Source organism: Pogoniulus pusillus, chromosome 28 (assembly GCF_015220805.1).
Source record: "Pogoniulus pusillus isolate bPogPus1 chromosome 28, bPogPus1.pri, whole genome shotgun sequence".
Taxonomy (NCBI): domain Eukaryota; kingdom Metazoa; phylum Chordata; class Aves; order Piciformes; family Lybiidae; genus Pogoniulus; species Pogoniulus pusillus.
In genome coordinates this window covers 8,429,113-8,449,502 of record NC_087291.1, presented here as the reverse complement: position 1 = coordinate 8,449,502, position 20,390 = coordinate 8,429,113, and the positions used below count along the sequence as shown (strand labels likewise).

The following is a 20,390-nucleotide window of genomic DNA, read 5'->3' as shown; positions in this document are numbered from 1 at the left end:
TCTGATTGCTCATCCTCACCATCCCACATTGGGACCCATCCCATCTCTGTGGTTCCTTGCTTCCTCCCAGCTCCTCATCCTCACAGTGGCCTGCACTGATGGGAAGCCTTGAGTGAGCACTGTGGGAGATACACAATGAGGCTCTGTGAAAGGGCAGTAGAGAAAAAAACCCTTCAGTGCACCCCATCTTCCAATGCATCCAGGTCCCTGAGATGTCCCAAATCCACACTGAGAAAGCACAGAAGCTGTGGAAGAAATATCTGAGAAACACAGAATGGATACAGGGTGGCTCTCCTTGGGGTCAGAGGAAAAAGAAATTATAATTAATCAAATATATTTTGATTGCACTAATATATGGAGAAGAAAAGATGTGCAGTACTGCTTCACAGAAGTCACAGGGAAGCAGGCTACCTCATTGCTGTCTACAACTACCTGAAGGGAGGCTGTAGCCAGGTGGGGTTGGTCTCTTCTGCCAGGCAACCAGCAACAGAACAAGGGGACACAGTCTCAAGTTGTGCTGGGGGAGGTCTAGGCTGGAGGTTAGGAGGAAGTTGTTGGCAGAGAGAGTGATTGGCATTGGAATGGGCTGCCCAGGGAGGTGGTGGAGTCACTATTCCTGGAGGTGCTGAAGCAAAGCCTGGATGAGGCACTTAGTGCCATGGTCTGGTTGATTGGACAGGGTGGGACTGGATGATCTCAGTTGGATAGGTTGGACTGGATGGATAGGTTGGATAGGTTGGACTGGATGATCTCAGTTGGATAGGTTGGACTGGATGATCTTGGAGGTCGCTTCCAACCTAATTGATTCTATGATCCTATGATTCTAAGAATAGGCAATTTAGGAAAGGCTTTCCCCATCTGTCTAAAAAATATGGGGGTTTGTGTGCAGTAGGAGGGCTTGTCTTTAAATCAAGGCCATTGCTTTCTTTGTTGACTAGTGAACTTCCACCTGGAGTTACTCCAGCCTACAACTAGTGAGAAACCTATCCAGCAAAGCCAGCCAGACAGGTAAATAAATCAGTTTTTATTTTTCTGCATTATTATTAAACAAAGAGGGAAACATTATCTGGGAATAAATAATTGCATAATTAAAAATAGCTTGTGGGAGACTAGAGGCCTGAGCAGGGGATGGCTGCTCTTGTTTATCAGTTTGGGTTTCCTCCCAAGTCCAGCTCTGCTTTGAAATGTAATACGTCATTAAGGAATTTGTAGTTACAAAGTACAGACACTTGCTCCTGACAGTAAGCATGGCCACTTCTGTTAACAGAGTGAAACCATAACCACTCCTTCCACCTTGCCCCCACTCCAATCCAGCAAGAATCCTGATTAACAGCCAGGATAAATATGGCAGCCCACCAAAACACTATCCAACGTGAAGTTGGGTCAAGCTATAAAACTGCCAGCAAAAAAACCCCAGAAGCAAAGCTTGAGGCTGAGTTTTAAGTTTAGAATAATAGTTTAACCCAAAGAAATATGAATCTGATAACCTCTAAGGAAGGAATCTGGGATTTTCATTAGTCACTTGCACGGAGGGAGTGGTGTTCCTGGTGGGAGGTGGGATGCATAATAGCGCAGTGGTGAAATGTTTAAAAAGGGCAAAATGGTTCAAATCCTGAGATGGAAAAGGGAGGGTGGAAGTGTATTTGTTTTCAAAGACAATTTTACTTGAAGTCACACAAGCATTGAAAGACTCACTGTTCTTGCAAGCTTTAGGCTGGACCACTCTGATAGGGCATAAAAGTTCTTCTGTTTGTGTGAAAGGGACGAGTGTGTGCTCAGCACCCACAGAAATTAATGGACTGTACACAAAGTCATTTTTCCCTCAACTCCTCACAATGTTTTTGTTGGTTTTGGGGGGTTGTTGGTTTGTTTTTTTTCCTAAGGAAAAGCCAGTGACCCCATCATATAATGAAAAGTCAAATGCCTCGAGGTAAATCAAATAATCAGAAGGATATTTCCTTGGCTTGAAAAAATTCACTAGAAAGAAAAAAGGCACCAACCAAAACTTTTAAACCTCACAAAAAAACTAGTAGGTGGTTTACTTGTTTTTTTCTGGCCAAAAGGGTCATTGCATAGTTGGTCTTTTTGCATCTTGACTTTGTGACACTCAGGTTTTAGCCATGCTTAGCCTTTCTGAAAAATAATAGTAGTAATAACAGCAGTGGCAGATTTAACCACAAGCAGACGGGACATTGCCTCATGGTCCCTTCTCTGTAATGAGCATAAGTTATTTTGGTTGCTATTTTCTGCCCTGCAAAGGGCTTGAAAGCACTTACACATAACTCCTGGCACCAGTCCCATACCTTAAATAGCATTTCCAGTGCAGCCAAATACAAACTGCTCACCTAGGTGGGATCAAACTGCGCATTGTCCACTTGCTGCAAGTATATGTAGAGATATGTAGGTGGAAGTGCAGATGCTGATCTTCTATGCATCAGTACATCCTTCATACAGTCAAAATGGACTAGTGATAAGGAGACTGACTCTTATCTGTGATGTTTGCAGGGAAACAGAGAAGTCCTCTCCTCTTCGTGTTACACAGCTTCATGCCAAACTGTTTATGCACAATTTCCTAAAACCCTAAACCTCAGCTCTGGTGTTTAAAGGCCAAAGTGAAAGCTGCTTTTAGTGGAAAGAAGCTGGCAAAATCTTTTTATTAGGGCTTTTTAGCTGCATTTTGGGGATCTATTTAAAACAAATCCATTCACACCTACTTAGTGAGACTTTTACTTGAAGAAAATAAAGGGCAAAATGAGTAATAGGATGCATAAAGGAAAAAAAAACAAACCCCAAACCAAGTTCCTTTTTGTGTGTGTGATTCATATTTTATGCAGCTTTCCTTTCCTAGACCTCACTGGATGCTCAGGAAAAGCAAACTAGGAACTAACAATTTAGGTGTACCAGATAGCACTCAGCATGCACTTGTGCTGATAAGCAGTGGGTTTGTGCAGCTCAAAGGAACCACAGAGATTCTCAAAGGAAATTATAAACAGATCCTCAGATTTCTGAAGATGCCTTTATTTGATGACTGGGTGCTAGATAGTGGTACCTGCAGTGCCTCCAGTTGTCTGGCAGCATCCTTTCCATAAATGCAGGGGTGGCTTGCACAAGAGGCATTTGTTTCTGGGCACTGAAAACCACACTGGCTATTCTGTTTGGATTTCTTGTGTACAACATGAAGGTTCAAAGGGCTCTGTGAAATCCCCCCTGGTATTCATTCAGGTTAACCATTTTTATAGGAATTTTATTAAAGCCTTTTTTCCTACACCATTTTCAAACCCATTTTGAGAGCTTAACAAAGTCCTACGGTTCCATGTGAGTTTACAGACCCTAGTCATCCTCTACACAATGGCAGAGTATTTTGCAGTAAAGGGGTAGACAGTGGTTTTCATGTCAATACAATCTAAGTGACTATGTCCTGGATTTACAGATGCAACAGGAATTTAAGCTGTAGAAGATGCTACTGCAAAGCTGCTGACAAAACCCTGACCATAGTAGCAGCAGCTGCCACAGGCAACACTCTAAGAAAAGTGGGAAATGGAGGACAAAGTGGACTGTGTCCTAGGAAGACAGTTTGCCCCCCCCCAGGGTGTCATCTGGCACCATGCTTCTCCCCTAGCCTGACACAAAGTGTAGGAAAGGCAAACAAAATCCTAGGAGCCATTTCACTACATTTTACTACCTTATTTTCCTCTCAAACTCTGCTTTCAAGCCCACAGACACTTTGCAGGAGTGATGTTTTTCCTAGGACATCTGGATCCCACCAAAGGCTTTTGAAGCAGAGCTGTGACAAATAGGCTACTGACACTGGCAGCTACAGAGATGTGTTTCTGTCAGAGGGCTGCCACAGATGATCAGTATGAGAAATCAGTTTTCATTATGCCAGAACAGAAAGAAAGTAGACTTCAGGTGAATGCTCCTTCTGTATCAATGGGGAAAAGGCACCAGTGTGAAAGGACTACCAATATAAAATTATAGAATCATAGAATGATTTAGGTTGGAAGGGACTTCAAAGGTCAGACATTCCTATGGTATGCCTTTATGGAAATTCCCCTATGGAAATATAATTTTGGGGGGAAATTAAGGCCACACTGAAATTCTACAGGCTCTTCTCTATCACTAGAGAATTGCAGCCCATGAGGTCGGTGTGGCCTTCCAGCTGTTTCCAGGAATCAGCATTCAGTTAAGGAAGGGATGAAAATACCATGCAACTGAAATGCACCTATTCTCCTGCAAACTGAAATACCCAGACACCTACACACAGGGCTCAGTCTGGGCACAAGCCACACGCCCTGCTTGCACAAGGTGTTTACCAAGCACCAGCAAAGAGTGGATTCTAAAGTGCAAACTGAAGTCTACCTTGTCGAGGCTTCTGAACCAAGACCTAAATGCAGCAGGTAAAGCATTCTTCACAAAAGGCTCAACATGCTGTGGTTGCTGATCGCCTCGCTCCAAGCATCAAACCAAGAGCACCAGGGATTGTTTTGCTCATGCTTTATCCAATCTGCTCAACTGACACAGATTTGCAAAGTATGCCTTGCTGTCTTGACATGCCAACAAAGCACTTTTCATTTTGGCTCCAGTTCAAGCCCGGTGCTTGTTAAGTGATACTTTGCATGGAGTCATCATTTCTTCTTCACACACACTTTTCTGGATAAGCTTTAACTAATCTCTTCATTAAATTAGGAGTTTGGAGAGCTTTCTCTCTTAAACCTTGGAGCTTGCAGGGTATTTAACAAGGGCTCTACACTAGGCAGCATTTTTAACGTTTGACAGCTTCAGCTTACAAAGACACAGCAGCAAACTACCAAACTCAGTTGGTTCGTTCCACTCATTTCAAGATCATTTAATTAAGCTTGGCAAAAAATATCTGAGAAATAAATTCACCAGGAGACACATACAAGGCAAGCAATTCACATTCTGCAGCTTATTTACTACTTACCCAGCTAACTTCTACCTAATCCCTATGAAGGTTGGTTTTTTTAATCCCTCCCATCAAAAATCTAGCACTCTGACCTTAATGTGAAGTGATAGATTAATGTTACACATGCTGTTAGTAAACCTCAGTCCCCCTCTGCTATGACAGCAGGATTAGAAGAGAAGGTATAGGCTGAAGGTACCCAGCAGATTCAGTGATTTAATTGCCTGAGTTTCTGGTGGGCAGGCTTAACTTTGACTTAAACAATGTCTTTTTCCCATCAGAAGAAGTCTGTTTGAAATGAATTCCTTTTACTGAAGCTCTAAGTGGGCACTTTCAGGTTTTAAGATACTTCCTGCATGACAGAGGTGTTTGTTTCTGTTAACTCCCCCCCCCAAACATTAATCTGAAGCTGTTTGGTGTGGCCACTTTCTGCATCTTGTTTTGGAGATGTCTTGATCAATTAGTGCAATGTCACAGTTACATGTAGTTATTGTATCTCCATCTGCAAGCAGTTAATAATAAACTTACCCACAGGACAAACCTGCCATATGGTTGATGGTCAAGCAAGGCTGAAATATGCATTAGCAAAAAAAAAATGCAACTGTCAGTGTGAAGCTGGATATGGCTTATTGGATTTGATGCAGGCATCTGACAGCAATGTTTCTTTTAGCTACATTCTGTATTGCAGGTCAGGAATCTGCCTACTGTGGAATCTTTGTCACAGAAAGACCAGAAGAGGAAACACCAAGGAAACATTTGTGAAATGAAGGATGCAGGGCAGGTTAATGGTAGCCTGTTTTGGTTCCAAGAGGGAAAGGAGGAGGGAGTGTCGATCTGAGGGCTTTTTTGTAAGAATGAATCGTTAAAGAAAGCCTTGTTCCTTTTTTTTTTCTTTCCCTCCAATCAAAAGAAATCAGCTTCATATGACAAGAAAACAAAACATGTTGGGGTTTTTTTTTCCTTGCAGTTTTTAAGGAAATTGGACTGCCACATAAAACATGAGCTATAGAGGAAAACACACAAAGCCTCTCTGGTGATAGTTATATTTCCAGATTAGAATTTCTTTGTGCTAGGAGAAAGTTCAGCATTTGGGTATTTTTGGTAACTCTTGACATCTGTTCTAGGCACTGAGTGAATGACACTGCCGTGGGTTTTGCCTCCTTGCTGACACCAGTGCAGCAAATATTTTCCTTAGTTTTATGGAAGTGGAAGGTGTCACAGCTGGAATTGGCATTAAATAAGAGAAGTCCAAAAATCCTATGTAAATAAAAGCAAGGTCTCCTGTTTAGTGGAGGCCTCCAAGCCCTTCCCCTTACCTCATCAGAGATAACTTTCCAGTAACTTCATTTCATTTATGAATTGTAGGGCATGCAAACAGTTTCATTCCATACTACTGTCACTTTTATCAGTGGGAGCAGAGACCAAACTAATTGCTGTTCTAAGAGCAATCATGCAGTGAAGACCTTATTAAAAAGTCTCAGTCCTATTTACATGTGGCAGAGCTTGATTTGATTAGTTGGTAATTAGAAGCACACTGTTAATTATGCAATTTAAAAGGGATAGCTGGGAGTCACAGTTCCTAGGAGAAACCTCTAAAATATGGGAAAGCTTTCCTTTTTTATTAGACTTTGCTATGAAGGCCTTGGTCTTGCAGGCACTCTTGCATGTGCTCAGCTTTAGCATGTGTGACTGGGTCTCTCTGACTGTCACGAGTTGCTCCCAATCCCATACGCAGATGCTTTTGCATGCATCTTTGAGAGGGTTTGAAAGTTATACCAAAAATCACTTTGAAGGTTTTGAAAGTGATACCAAAAATCACTTTGCATTTCCTGACTGACTCTTCAGCTTTTCCAAATGTATTTCTCACAGAGAGATGATTTCTCTATGCTATGGTAAACATTAAAAATAAGGGCAAGCTTTTCTGGTAGGTTGGAGACATGGAGGCTTTATTGGATGTGTCAGTAGATAGACAGGAGTGTTTTGATGCAAACCTCAGACCTTCATCACTTGGTCTGAAACTGGAGACAATGAAACATTTCACTTTTAAACTTTCTATTGCTTTGCATTAGAGGTCCATTCTAAGTGCCTCAGCGAGGCTTTTCTTGAACACCTCCAGGGACGGTGACTCCACCACCTCCCTGGGCAGCCCATTCCAATGCCAATCACTCTCTCTGGCAAGAACTTCATTGTTGCTCCGTATTTTTTCATCCTTTCATCCTACCTGTTTTGTCTGTAGGAAGTGTGCCTGCAGCACATCTGAGTCTTCATGATAGCGCTAGTTTAGGTGTCGCAGACACACATTTTCTGTTGCTTTCTGGGCCACCCATCTATTAAATGTCCTGCCACTTGGCTGTTTTACATGATGTCAACTCGTGATCTGTTGGGTTGTTTTTTTTTTTTTCACTCTGTTACCAAATCCTGACTTCTTAAAACATGAAATAAAATGTTTCTTTCAGGGTTAATTATTTTGGAGTGTGACAGAAACCAGCCCCCATAAAGTTTGTTGACATAAAAAGAGTAGACATGAAAATAAAACTGCATGCATGTCTACACTGAGCTCCTGAGCTCATGCATTGAGTTTCAGATCTTGACAGAAAGTTGGCCTCCATCAGTCTTGACTCTGTTTAAGTGACAGGAAGGCTGGCAGCACTCACCAGTGCTTGCAGGATGTACTAATATTTACAAGCAAAAGAAGGTCTCTGGCTTTGTTGGAATAACACCACTTTCTTAATTTGACCGCTGCTCTATAGCAGACCTTAACAAACAGCTACCAAGGGAGGAGGGAAAGGACTGAGCTTTCATCAAATGCTAATGTTTACCTTAAACAAACAAAAAAAAAAGAGTCTCAATTATATTAAACAGATTTCTGAGGGCAAAGCATAAATAATGATATCATTCTTCTGGAATACCATGCCCAAGAAGACAATATAAACACTAAGCAGTTCCAAAAGCAAGAAGGAAAAAATATGTTGGATAAGATTTCTCCCCATAAGCAATCAGAAATGGTTGCAAGTTGCCTGTCTGGTACTGAGGTGTACAATGTGTGTGTTGTATGTGTAGGGGGGCAGGGGTGGAAATGTATCTGGCATTTCCTTTTGACTAGTTAAGGCAGGGCCAATTGCAAAGTTTAAAGCAGCCTTCCATTTTGAATCCAAAGTCACCTGAAGTTTCAGAGCAACTCAGTCTCACTCTTTCCTTTCTGCTTAATCTTTGAGCAGTTTAATCTCACACTTTCATTTCTGTTCAATCTTTGAAATAATCAGGTAGGGTGTACAGAATTAACATAGTAGTTTTACACTGGCAACATTTCCATTTGTCTAAAGTGATTACTAATCATAGAATCAACCAGGTTGGAAGAGACCTCCAAGATCATCCAGTCAACTAGACCATGGCACTAAGTGCCTCATCCAAATTGCAGTATTGCTCAGTGGAGTACTATGAGATTTAGTCTGACGTGCTAATATCTGTGTTTCAACATACATCTGTACTTAATACATCAGTAATAGATACAATAATGTAAACTATACTTTGCTGTAGGTTACTAACATATACAATAATCTGACCTATACTTTGCTGCATATAAAAGTTATCACTTACCTAAAGAATTTGCATTACCTCCATCAATAGAGTGATTCACAACTTGTAAAGTGATCACTCTCTTTACAGTCCTGTGCAGTAAAGACAAAGGAGGGGAGGGAAGACTGAAGAATCTGTGTGGGTTTGCCCAAAATCACAAAGTAAAACAACAGCAACGTGCACAGGTACGTCCAGACTGTAACCAAGTGCATACATTGCCCCAAAGAACATCTGAGTAAAAAAAGCAGCTCTGTAGGTGTTAAAATGACATTGCCTCTGATATTAATGGGCCACCTTAATTTTCTACCCCGTGCACATAGGCCCATTGAGGTCCCTCTACTGAATTTGACTTTTTGTATCAAAAAGGCAATTTTACACTGAAAGCATTTGATTTTGCTGCACGTTAACATAGGGGGAAAAGAATGTGAAAGAGTAATTTTGCTTTGATATATGCCCACAAAAAATAAACCAACAAAAGCTCTGCTCGTGGCTTCAGTGCACTGTGTATAGTTGGAAGCATGTACTGCTAAACAAAATAATCAAGTAAGTCCTCAGTTGCCATTTATAGCAAAACAGCTAAAAAGACCTTTTGCTTTTCTGCGTGGTGAAATCAGGCAGGGGAAGAGGCACAACCCAGGCAAGAGAAGCACATGGTGCTGTACTGTAAGGCACTGTCCCAAAAGCCCCCCGTGAGGATCCCAGGAGCAGCATGACATCAATGGGTACCTTATCTCCCACGTTTCCACTCACAGCCAGGCAGCTAAGCTCTTCTTAGCTATATGTAGGCAGAAGTTTTCAAGAAGCTCAGGTTTTAATGCTTTCTCTGCTGGGAAAAAAAATTATCTTAAAATGAGAAGAGTGTGATCTCAGCTGTTGAGGTGTTCAGCCAAACACAGTGAAATGAACAGCCTGAGGAATGAAATAATGAAGCTATTGCTGCTGCTGGGGGAGAGATTCGCAAGTTATTAGTCTCACTGGGTGTTGCCAGCTACAAGTTACTGATGTCTCATCCTCCAGGTGAAGATAGTTTTAGATTTCAGCTCTTCAACACAATATAATGCATAGCTATAACCTTTGGCAAGTATGCTTTAAACTATCAGCTTATTTCCTTGTTCTCTTTATTAGTTTTCAGGCATCATAAGTCTAATTTTCATCTGTTTTTCTCTGATAATGGATAGTGGCTTCAATGCAAAATGCTGTGAAATTGTGAGATCTGTTAAACCTTTGCAAAACCACCCCCAGGGAAGTCTTGGGATGTTCCATTGCATGAAAAAAAAATTAAAAGACTAGTTGTGGGTAAGTAGGGAATAGAGGACAGGCACTAGCAGCACCTGAACAAGTGAATCCAACGCAGATGTTGCCCACAGAGGCAAAGACACGACCATAGCAAAATATGACCTTGTGTATTGGCTGAGCTGGTTCATCATAATGTCTGGAAAGCAGATCATTTTCAGGCAAGTCCATCTAAATTTAGATGTTTAAGCCACTCAGCTCTGAAGCTGTGAATCAGGACAGTTAGAATAATATGCACTTCACGGCGGTTTGTGGTGCGCTCACTTTTAAGACCTTGCCCGCTAGTTTGGATGGCATCTTGCATGCATCATGACTCATATATCTTCCTAAAACAGAGCAGAGTTCTTAGCTTTGAAATTGCTTTAATTTCTTCTCTTTGCCCTGAGTGCAAATGAATGGCAGAGACGGCAACTTCTAGTGAGTGTTAAAGATCTTGTGGCTCTGACACTCCTGTAAAAGCAACAAAGTATTTAAGTGTTGGGTTTCTTTTTCTGTTTGTTTGTGTGTTGTTGTTGGGTTTGGGGGTGGTGGTTTGGATTTTCTGTGTTAGTTCTTTCAGGCAGAGTTTTTCTAATCTTAAAAGTGATAGAAGATCACCACAGTGAGCTTTCACTGCTTTCCAGGAGAGTCTTGGTAGGATCTTTTACAGCATAAGTGTGAAAGGTCTTTAACATCTGGTCTTTCAGCAGTCTTTTTCTCTGTGCTTCTGCCTCTTTCCATCATAGGATTGCAGCAGCCCTAGCTGTGAAAAATACTCTGCTTTTCCCTCCTGCTTTTTGTAATGGAATTTCAGGCCAAATCCTATGATACTGTGAAGCATCTCCAGTTCCTGTGGATTTTAATGCAGAAATGCATTCTTAGCATGTGCATTCTTATTCTCTTAATATTTCAGAGTCAAGTTTTGGCAGCCTTCAAGTTCTCAGATCAGGAATTAGCATTCAGTGGGCTTCCTAGCCTTATCCGACCTTGGAACCAAAAAGGCTCTTCATGTTTGAATGGCTTTTTTTCTAAGCTTGGAACAAGAGAATGATTAGGAAACTAGAAACTAATTCAAATAGTCCCACATAATCCAGTTCTGAAGCTTGGTCCTTTCTGTGAAGTCCAGAAGAAAGAATTGTGTGAATATAAAACATAGCCAGTAAATTGTGTGACTGGCATCAGCACTCTGGCAGCACTGTCTGTCAGATGCAAAACATTTCACTAAGAGAATAATGCCTCAGTTGAGTCAAGGAGTTTGTGTGATGTTGTTCTGTGTGAAATGTGGCTCTCCCTTATGAAATGTCTTTCCACTGTTATGAAAGTGCCATCTCCCTTAAGCCACATTGTTATTAAGTATTAAAAAGCTGGCACAGTTCCTCGAGGGCTAGCCTAAGGGCACATCTGTTTCCATACTCTGGGTGATTATTTGACTGTATGTTAGAGCAGAAAGACACAGCACCTTTCAGCCCAAGGCACCTCCTGTGTGTCATGAGCACTGCTGTGCCTGTGAAGAAATGAAACTGGTGGCGTCAGGATGGTGCAAGGAGTTGGCAATGCCCATTCTTAGATCACACCATAAAGTGTCTCCATGCAACCTGGGATCTCTAGCAAGCATCTGAGGGACTCGATTATCTTAAAGGTCTTTTCCAGCCTTAATGATTCTATGACAATGTGAGAGTTAGCCTTGCAAAATGGAGTTTAAGTAGGCTTTCAGAATTTTTTTAAGCATATACTGTAGAAAAGAAGGGGCTTTATACATGTTTCTTCTAGCAGTTACTTTGAAAGAATAAAATAGGACTGCTCTCCTGGTTTTTTTTTGTCCTCAGCAAAGAGCAAAAGTTACCTTTCCTTTTCATCTTCAAACATTTGCTGTATCAGGAACAGGGGAGAAAATAAATCCATTGAGGAAAAAGACAAGGAGTATAGATTTCATTTTTATTGCTGTTAAACATTTTGTGCCCAAAACTGAAATATTTGAGTTTTCATACAGGTCCATGTTTGCTGAATTTTATTAGACAGGTGGGTCCCTGCTTATAGAAACATTGTTGAAGTAGTTCAATATTAAACTGTAAAAAATATTCATTTTGAAGTGATCAAAACCATATCATTCTACATTCTAATAAAGTGCTGCATACTGGCTGTGGTATAAATTACAGTAGTAATCCTCCTTGTAGGATCTGATGATATAAACTTGCTTTGTGAATGTCCTGGAGTTAAGGTTAATGCAGCAAAGAGCTGTTACCAGCAACTGCTTTGTCACTATGTAGGAAAGGAAGAAAGGAGAGCTTCCACAGTGTCCTAGCACCAGAATAAATGGACACTGCCCTGGTTATGATATGCTTCTCCAGATAAAAGATTGATTAATGTAACAGCAGGCAGCTGGAGGTTACCTAATTAACAGAGATTAACATTACTACTAAACTTAATATCACAAACCAAGGTGAAAACAACTGCAGTCATTCAAATCCAGCAGTAATCTGTTAAGTCCAAGAACAGAGAGTCTCCTTCAATGGCATGAAATTTGAGCCAATAAATGTGAAACTGTGGCCATGCAATTAAAAAAAAAAATCAAATGCAAACCAACCAAAACCATTCCAAAAATCCACACCAGCCCACAACACTGCCTGTGGATGGCTGGCAGGGATCCTTGACTGCTGCATGCATCTTGTTCTAGGATTGGAGACTGTTCATACCCTTACTTGCATTTCCTGAACTGTAACATTCTGCTAATAAATGCAAGGGAAAATTATAAACTGGGTACAAGTAAAACTGTGCTTGTTAAAAGGCTCTTGACTGCAATACTTCAAAGTTTGCTCTGTGTGCATGGAGAAATATTTGATATCAAAGGTGAGGAGGACAAGCTCTACTTGGCCTCCTTAAATACTTACTTCATATCCTCTACCTTCAATTTATTGTGTCTGAAACAGTTATTTTGCCATCACTCAGATTCAGCTGAATCTGAGTGCTGCTTCCTTCAGCTGCCTATTCAGCTTCGTTATTTCTCCTGCTCCCAGCTTTCAGGCCAGGCTGGATGAGGCTCTAGACAGCCTGATCTAGTGTGAGGTGTCCCTGCCCAAGTCAGGAGGGTTGGAACTAAATGATCCTTGTGGTCCATTCCAACTCTGACTGATTCTATGATCTGCTCTGGCAGAAGTCAAGGGGCACCCACAGGAAGGGATAATAACCTATCACATCATTTTCTTCTTACAAAGGGCAAAAAGGGACCAGTCTGAATTTGGCAAGTAATAACCTCTAAAGATAAACAAAACCTGCAGAGCTCCACTGTCTCACAAAATCCATGACAAGTGCAGCACTGTAAGCCACCTTGTAAGTACATGAGCTGTAAGAGTCAATGAAAAGCAAGACACAAGTGAACTCTGCAAGCTGATGAACCAGGCTTTTTCATACATACCTACTGAGCTGTGAAAACTGGTTTGTTACTGGTGCCTGTCCATACTATTGCCTCTGTCACAGAAAGCACATCAAATCGTGACAAATGCACAGGATAATCTACTCCCACCCCTAACCAAGTGAAGCTTAGAAAAATAGTGCTAGCAAAGCTCACACTGGAGCGATGGACTTTATGCTGTTACAAATGGAAACGTCAGGAATCTTGTGCTCGAGGCACCCAGAAGCATCAGACTGTTTTACCAACTAGAGAGCTGAAATAATAACTAAAGTCTGCAACTCTTTGTCTTTGCAAGACAAGGCTTGATCCAAAGATATTTCCTAATCTGGATAAACGACCCAAAGGAAAGAGGTCATTTGTGTGCATGTGGATGGGCAGAGTCCCTGTAAGCATCTGACTGCTCACTGAAACCAGCCAAAAGTCTGGGGGGGGAGTCAAGACAGACTAAGCAGGCTTCTTTGGTGGCCTCTGTGATGGTGGAGCAGATGTTGCTGTAGAGGCAGGGGCTGAGGAGCTGTTCTCTGAGGCACCACATCCACACTTCCCAGGGATCCCAGCCAGTTCCTGGAGTTTGGTAAGCAGTGATGCCTAAGGGTGAATACTGCCTCCAATTAATTTAACCTGCATGTTTTGTGGAAGCTTCTCAAGTTTTTCACTTGGCATGGCAGCTGATAGGGTTTGCTTGATTTTTCTGCTTCAGTTCAAGTGCAGTTTGTGACAAATAGCAAAACATTTTGCTGAATTATTTCTGGAATCTGTGCTGTATTGATTATTAATCATTGCTAGTCCTAATTTACCATTTCTTTCCCTTGGTCAGATAGATGTGTTTAATTCACATTACATGGAGGCATAATTGTGAGCCTATTTCAGAGCAAGCAACCCACTAAACTAAAATTCCAATAAACAGGATTATAGCTTTTTAGAGCATTTTAAATCTTTCTCTTTGGCTCTCATAACACTTCCCTTCAGCAGCATACCTAAAAATATTAAAGCTACCATAAAATTTATTAGCTGGGAACAGAGTATAAATGTATTCCTTCTCTTCCTGTGTATGACCCTGCTACTCCCGTGCTTGTTAATAAACAGTGTCTGATCCCATATAAAATGTGCTTGCCTCGTTGAGCGTAATTTTTGTCAGCACCTTTGTGACTGGCATTGCATAATCACTTCTGTGTCTGGTTCCTAGCTGAGAAGAATGCAGTCAGACCTGTATATGTTTTATTTAATTGCCTCTATACTCGGGCACTTCTAAATGGCTTGAGGAAACCTGATCTATTGATGTCTCGTCCCCTGTAAAATCCATCACTTCCGATGCAAACGGTTGAGCATGTGAACTTAATTCATTTGCCATCAGGTATGCTGGGAGTCAAATGTGGATGGTAGAAAACAAACTCCAAGAGAATATAAATGCAGCTGGAGAAAATTCTGCTTAAAGCTTTGCTCACACAGGGACAGTACTAATAACAATCAATAATTCCAGGAGAAATCCAGATTCGTTCCAGTAGAAAATCTATTCCTAGAAATATCAAAACAAGTAAGCTCCAGTTAAGAGCTGAAAATGAGCAACAATCCTCCCCTGCCTTTTATTTTATTCAATTAGTTGCTGAATCTTCATTTCAAATGCCTGAGACAGGAAGTAGCCATTCAGTCACACCTCGTTACTGCCTAACAGGGTCATGGTCCACCAGGGCTCCACAAGTAAGCGTAGAGGGAATGCCTCAAGCGCTCAAAAGATTGTTGTGCAAAATAGTTTAAGTCGTACAGAATATCTGGTGTAGGTTAAGGGAAATTAAGAGTGAATTGGTATAACCATAAAGAAAGTCCTCCAGAGACTGGAAAGCCCTGGGGGAGGCACAGAGTCAAGTTGGAGGCCTGTAGCCAATGGTGTTCCTTAGGGATCAGAACTGGGTCCAGTTTTGTTCAATATCTTTATCAGCAACCTGGATGAGGGTACTGAGTCCACTCTCAGCAAGTTTGCTGATGATACAAAGCAGGGTGGGGAGGTGGCTGACACCTCTGAGGCTGTGCTGCCACCCAGCGAGACCTGAACGGGCTGAATACCAGATGAAGGTTAACCATATGAAGTTCAATAAGGACAAGTGCAGGATCCTGCATCTGGGGAGGAATAACAACAGGCACCAGCAGAGGCTGGGGGCTGCCCTGCTGGAAAGCAGCTCTGTGGAGACAGACATTGGAGCGCTGGTGGACAGCAAGTTCTGCATAGGCTAGAGAGCTGGTGGAGAGCAAGTTCTGCCTTGAGGCCAAGAGACCAAATGGTGTCCTGTGGTGCATCAGGAAAAGTGTGGCCAGTGGGTCTAGGGAGGTCCTTTGCCCCCACTACTTTGCCCTGGTGAGACCACACCTGGAATACTGTGTCCAGTTTTGGGCTCCCCAGTTCAAGAGAGACCTGCTGGAGAGAGTCCAGCAGAGTGCCACAAGCATGGCTGGGAGACTTGAGCATCTTCCCTATGGACAGAGACTGGGAAACCTGGGGCTGTTTAGTTTGGAGAAGAGAAGACTGAGAGGAGATCTGATTAATGTGTACAAATGTCTGGGGGGTGGGTGTCAAGTGGTTGGGGCTAATTTCTTTTCAGTGGTTAGCAGCAATAAGACAAGGAGCAACAGCTACAAACTGGAACACAGAAGGTTTCACCTCAACATGAGGAGAAACTTTACAGTGTGGGTGACAGAGCACTGGAACAGGCTGCCCAGAGAGGTTGTGGAGTCTCCTTCTCTGGATCATCGAGTTGGTTGGTCTTGAGGATCTTGGAGAGTTTTTCCAACCAAAACAATTCTATGACAACACAAAACTGCTCACCCTGAGCTTCCAGTTCTGCCCAGCATTTCAGCTCATGGGGAGCAAGCTGAAAGAAGCAACTGAACATAGAGGAGCTCAGCCTAAGTAAAGAGACCCAACCAGCAGCCGTGGGTGATGTTAGAGCAATCATCAAGTCCCTATCCTGCCTGACCGGGGGGCCAGCAGGCCCCCCGGCCTTTGAATCCCCTCCACCATTCACCCAGTGCACACCATGGGGACTCACCAGGGATGAGAGGAGGAGGATCCCTCTGCCCAGATGGGCAAACTTGGGGCTTCTGCCTTTCCTGGGACCCATTAAAAAGGGGAGTGGGCAGGGAGGGCAAAGTGGTCACACCTGGGGTGGGAGGAGACTCCAGCAGAGCCCAGGTGCTCTGGGTTCAGGGGAAAGTGCAGGGTGGGGTGGGGAAGGGGCAGGTGTGGTGGAAAAGGGGAGGTGGTGCTGAAAGGAGGGAGATGGAGAAGAAAAGAGGAAGATAAGGGAAAAGGAAGGGGATGGAGAGGAAGATGTGAGGAAAGAGGAGATGAAGATGAAAGGAGGAAGATGAGGGAAAGAGGAGATGGAGAGGAAAGGAGGGAGAGGGGGGAGAAGTGGGATAAAAATATAATAAAAATGAAAACTGGACTGTAAAGAAAAAAAAGAGGTGATCCTGCTGTGTCAGGGCAGTTGTACTGGATGATCTTTTGAGGTCACTTCCAGCCCCTAACATTCTGTGATTCTGTGAAACTTGATCACGGAAAGTTTCGCCTCAGCGTAAGGAGAAACTTTACAGTGAGGGTGATGGAGCACTGGAACAGGCTGCCCAGAGAGGTTGTGCAGTCTCCTTCTCTGGAGACTTTCAAAACCTGCCTGGATACATTCCTGTGTGAACTATCCTGGGGGATCCTGCCTTGGCAGGGAGGTTGGACTCAATCTCTGGAGGTCTCTTCCAACTTCTAATGCTCTGTGGTTCTGTGATTTTTTTCTATTATTTTTTCCTCTATCTCCCTACATAATGGAGTTCCATTAATGAGGTCACCTCTCAGTCTCCTGCTCTCCAACCTAAAGAGCCCATAAATATTTTTGTCCCTAAACTTGCACACCACTGGTTTCTTCACCACTGTAAAAGATAGACTTTGAATTTGCCCCTTAGAGATGTCTGTCTATCACTCTAGATCTACCTGGATTTGATAAAATAACCTTTGCACACTCTTGTTGGTCATATTCTCCCAGGCAACCAGCAACAGAGGAAGGGGACACAGTCTCAAGTTGTGCCAGGGGAGGTCTAGGCTGGATGTTAGGAGGAAGTTGTTGGCAGAGAGAGTGATTGGCATTGGAATGGGCTGCCCAGGGAGGTGGTGGAGTCGCTGTCCCTGGAGGTGTTGAAGCAAAGCCTGGCTGAGGCACTTAGTGCCATGGTCTGGTTGACTGGCTAGGCTGGCTGCTAGGTTGGCCTGGATGATCTTGGAGGTCTCTTCCAACCTGGTTAAAAAATTCTGTCACTGAAATCTGTCAGGCTGAGCTGTAACCTTGCTGAGGAGAAGTACTTTTAAAACCTGGGCTATTGGAAATTATTGATATAAAAAGTATTTCACTAGAAGTGCACACCAAGAAATCAAGTGTCTTCTGGTGGGCAGAAATGTCATGGGATTCCTTCCAGTGATTCACTGCAAACTGCAGATGCTTTTTAAGAAGAGAAATTGAATTTGGATCCATCTGTGGCATATCCATGTGAAGGGGTTATTGTGTGCAATGATCTGTGCCATCTGTTTTGACTGTAGGAAAATTTGTTAGCAATTGTGAAGTTGGTCCTCTTGTGAAATGCTTCTGCTTCTCCAGTCTAAAACCATAGAATTTGCCTTTTTCATTGTTCTATTCCATAGGAAAATCTGAAGATATTTGGCAATGACATTTTCAGAATCACACACCTGTGGTATAAAAGACCAGGTTTAAAAACCCATGGAAGGACCTATGTCTGCTGGCTTCTGTACCACCTTCCAGATGAAAAGTGACTTTGAATATTCCTCAGAGTGAAGAATTTTTGCTGGAACCTTAGCATTGTGAATGGACATCATGAAACTTTAACCAAGTGTTGCTAATTATCACCATGGGTATACAAGGAGATTTACTGCTCCTTACAATGCTGCATCCGTTTTCTTTTCCCTAGTCTTTGCACTGTGTTTATTGCAGTTATTTCTCACTTCATTGGTCTGGTTTGTTCCTGGAAACCACGGGACACCACTTGGCTTTGTAGAACTACATCCTGAACAAATATCAAAAGGTAATGTTTGATGAGTGAAATTAAAAATGAGGATGTGTCATATATATCCTAAAAGAAATTCCTGGGACATCCTATGAAAATAAAACACCAAAAAAAAAGTATCATCATCATGGACACTATGTACCACAGCTTAAACATCTATCTACTGGAGTCAGAGGAAAGCAATGGACTGACTTCCAGAAAGGGTAATTGCACAAAGATACATCACAGTTCTTGGCTGAGAGTTAATGTCAGGAACAGCTGCTTATATCCACCAGTGAAACATAAGGGGAAATACCCATGCTCATGTTGAGTTAAACGTTTGCTAGCAGATCCAGACTTGGAGAACCATCAGTCAGCTCTCCCTTATCTATTGTCTGTTCTTTCATCCTACTACAGCCAAATAAAAGTCCCGCTTTCCATATCAAGTCCCATCCTCTTGTCACTTCTTAATGCTTCCCTGTGGTGTTGTCTTCCTTCCCTAAAGTACACCTAATTCTTGTATCCACATGGAGTGCAATGTCTCTCTAAGCTTTCTTAATACCCCCATCTTGTTAGCTTGCAAGAGCAGCAAGCAACAGGTGTTTATAGCTAGGCTGATCCTAACCTCCTGTGTATGAGGAGCAGACTTAATTACCTACATGCAGTTACTGAAAGACTCCTTCACCAACTTCTTTATCTTGCAGATGGGTCAAAGAATGACTCCCTCCATTCTGCAGAATGAATTCTCTGTTTTCCTAAGAGGAAATAGGAAGTGCTATTTTACAGTATTTTGGGTTGGCCTAGCATCCTCAAGATGAGGATAGAATGGGCCTCTGATAGGGTAGCATTTTCCAGGAGCCAAATAAGCACACTCAAACAGGACCTGTGAAAGCAAAGCAAGCAGAAGAGAGCTCCTACTCTAAACTGACAGAACAAGCCCTCAGAAATCAATCCACTTGCTCAGCATACCTGTCTGTAAGTGGCCACAATAATTGACAGTTTGAAAGTCTTCACCCAGTAACTAGCAGCTTCACCTCTGTCTTCTTTATGTGCTCCTTTCAGGTACTCACATACACTGATAAAACTGAGTCAGCAGGGCTACTGACACTAGTATCTGCTAGACCCAACAGAAAATAAAGCCAGAGTTGTGCCCTGAAAGCGTGATAACAGCTGTGATTTGCACTTTTCAGATAGCCTTTACACTGCCATGTGCCCAGCTCAATCTTCTCTCAGCCAGCAGCAGCAGTTTCAGGCTCTAGAAAGACTTTCTGTCTGTCTTGTGCCCTTGGTGTGGAAGTGAGTGGGGACATCCTAATTTTGTGTTTATCATCAGAAAGCTGTGGAGCTACAGGCTACAGTCTCTGTAACTCCTTCACTATTGTCAGGCCTATGGTAAATTTTATCTGCCTTCTGCCCTAATGATACTGGAATGTTCCTTCAGTAGTTAATTAAAGCCTGCATTTCCCTGAATGATTCTTAATCTCTGTAACATCTCTTTGCTTATTCATTGCCATGCTTGATGGCTGCAACCTTAGTGTGATGTCTCAGGACACTGCACCCTATTCCCTACTCTCTCACATGTGCTGTTTCCATGCTGTTTGGCTGCTGGTGCTTATTTAGCTTTTGTCCAGCAGATGTGTCTCAGTCCCGAGATGCTAGGAGCCTCTGGTCATGTTTTTTCTCACAAAAGCAAAGTGTCAGCTAGGGCAGAATCTGGTAACTTCTAGACCATCACAGATCTGTTGCATTCTCCAGTGAGCTGTCACAGGGGCCAAGTACAACCTAACCAGTAGCCAGGGGAAATGGTTTCTTTTGCATACATAAGGTGTTAAATCTGAACAAACGTGTTCTGTGTTTCTCCTAAGGAGAGTGCCAGAACCCTGCTGATGCATCACAAGTGAAAAAATATTTGGTTTCAGTGAGGTCTTCACTTAGAAGTAATGGAATATGATCCTTTTACACATTGAATTTCTTCCACTGGGCTCATAATTATGCTCATACTTGTGCAAGGAAATATGTCCTTTTTGTACCTTGACCAGTGCCTGGGAGGTTTCCTTATGGCTATGCTATCAAAAGCCAAGCTACCTCTTCTACAGTGCAGAAGGAACTTGTCTTCAGACTGGAATTGTGGAAAGTTTGTAGTCTTCCAGCTCCTCTTTCTGAATTTCTGCCACC

At 42.5% G+C, this 20,390-nt stretch overlaps 1 long non-coding RNA gene across 1 annotated transcript; it reads right to left on the bottom strand.

The window, feature by feature from the left end:
- Positions 1 to 13,382: 13,382 nt before the first annotated feature.
- Positions 13,383 to 16,283, bottom strand: LOC135187947 (uncharacterized). The gene is made up of 2 exons (XR_010307514.1): positions 16,220 to 16,283; positions 13,383 to 14,694 (listed from the first exon to the last, which is right to left on the bottom strand). It is a non-coding gene; the product is annotated as an uncharacterized LOC135187947 (long non-coding RNA).
- Positions 16,284 to 20,390: the final 4,107 nt, after the last annotated feature.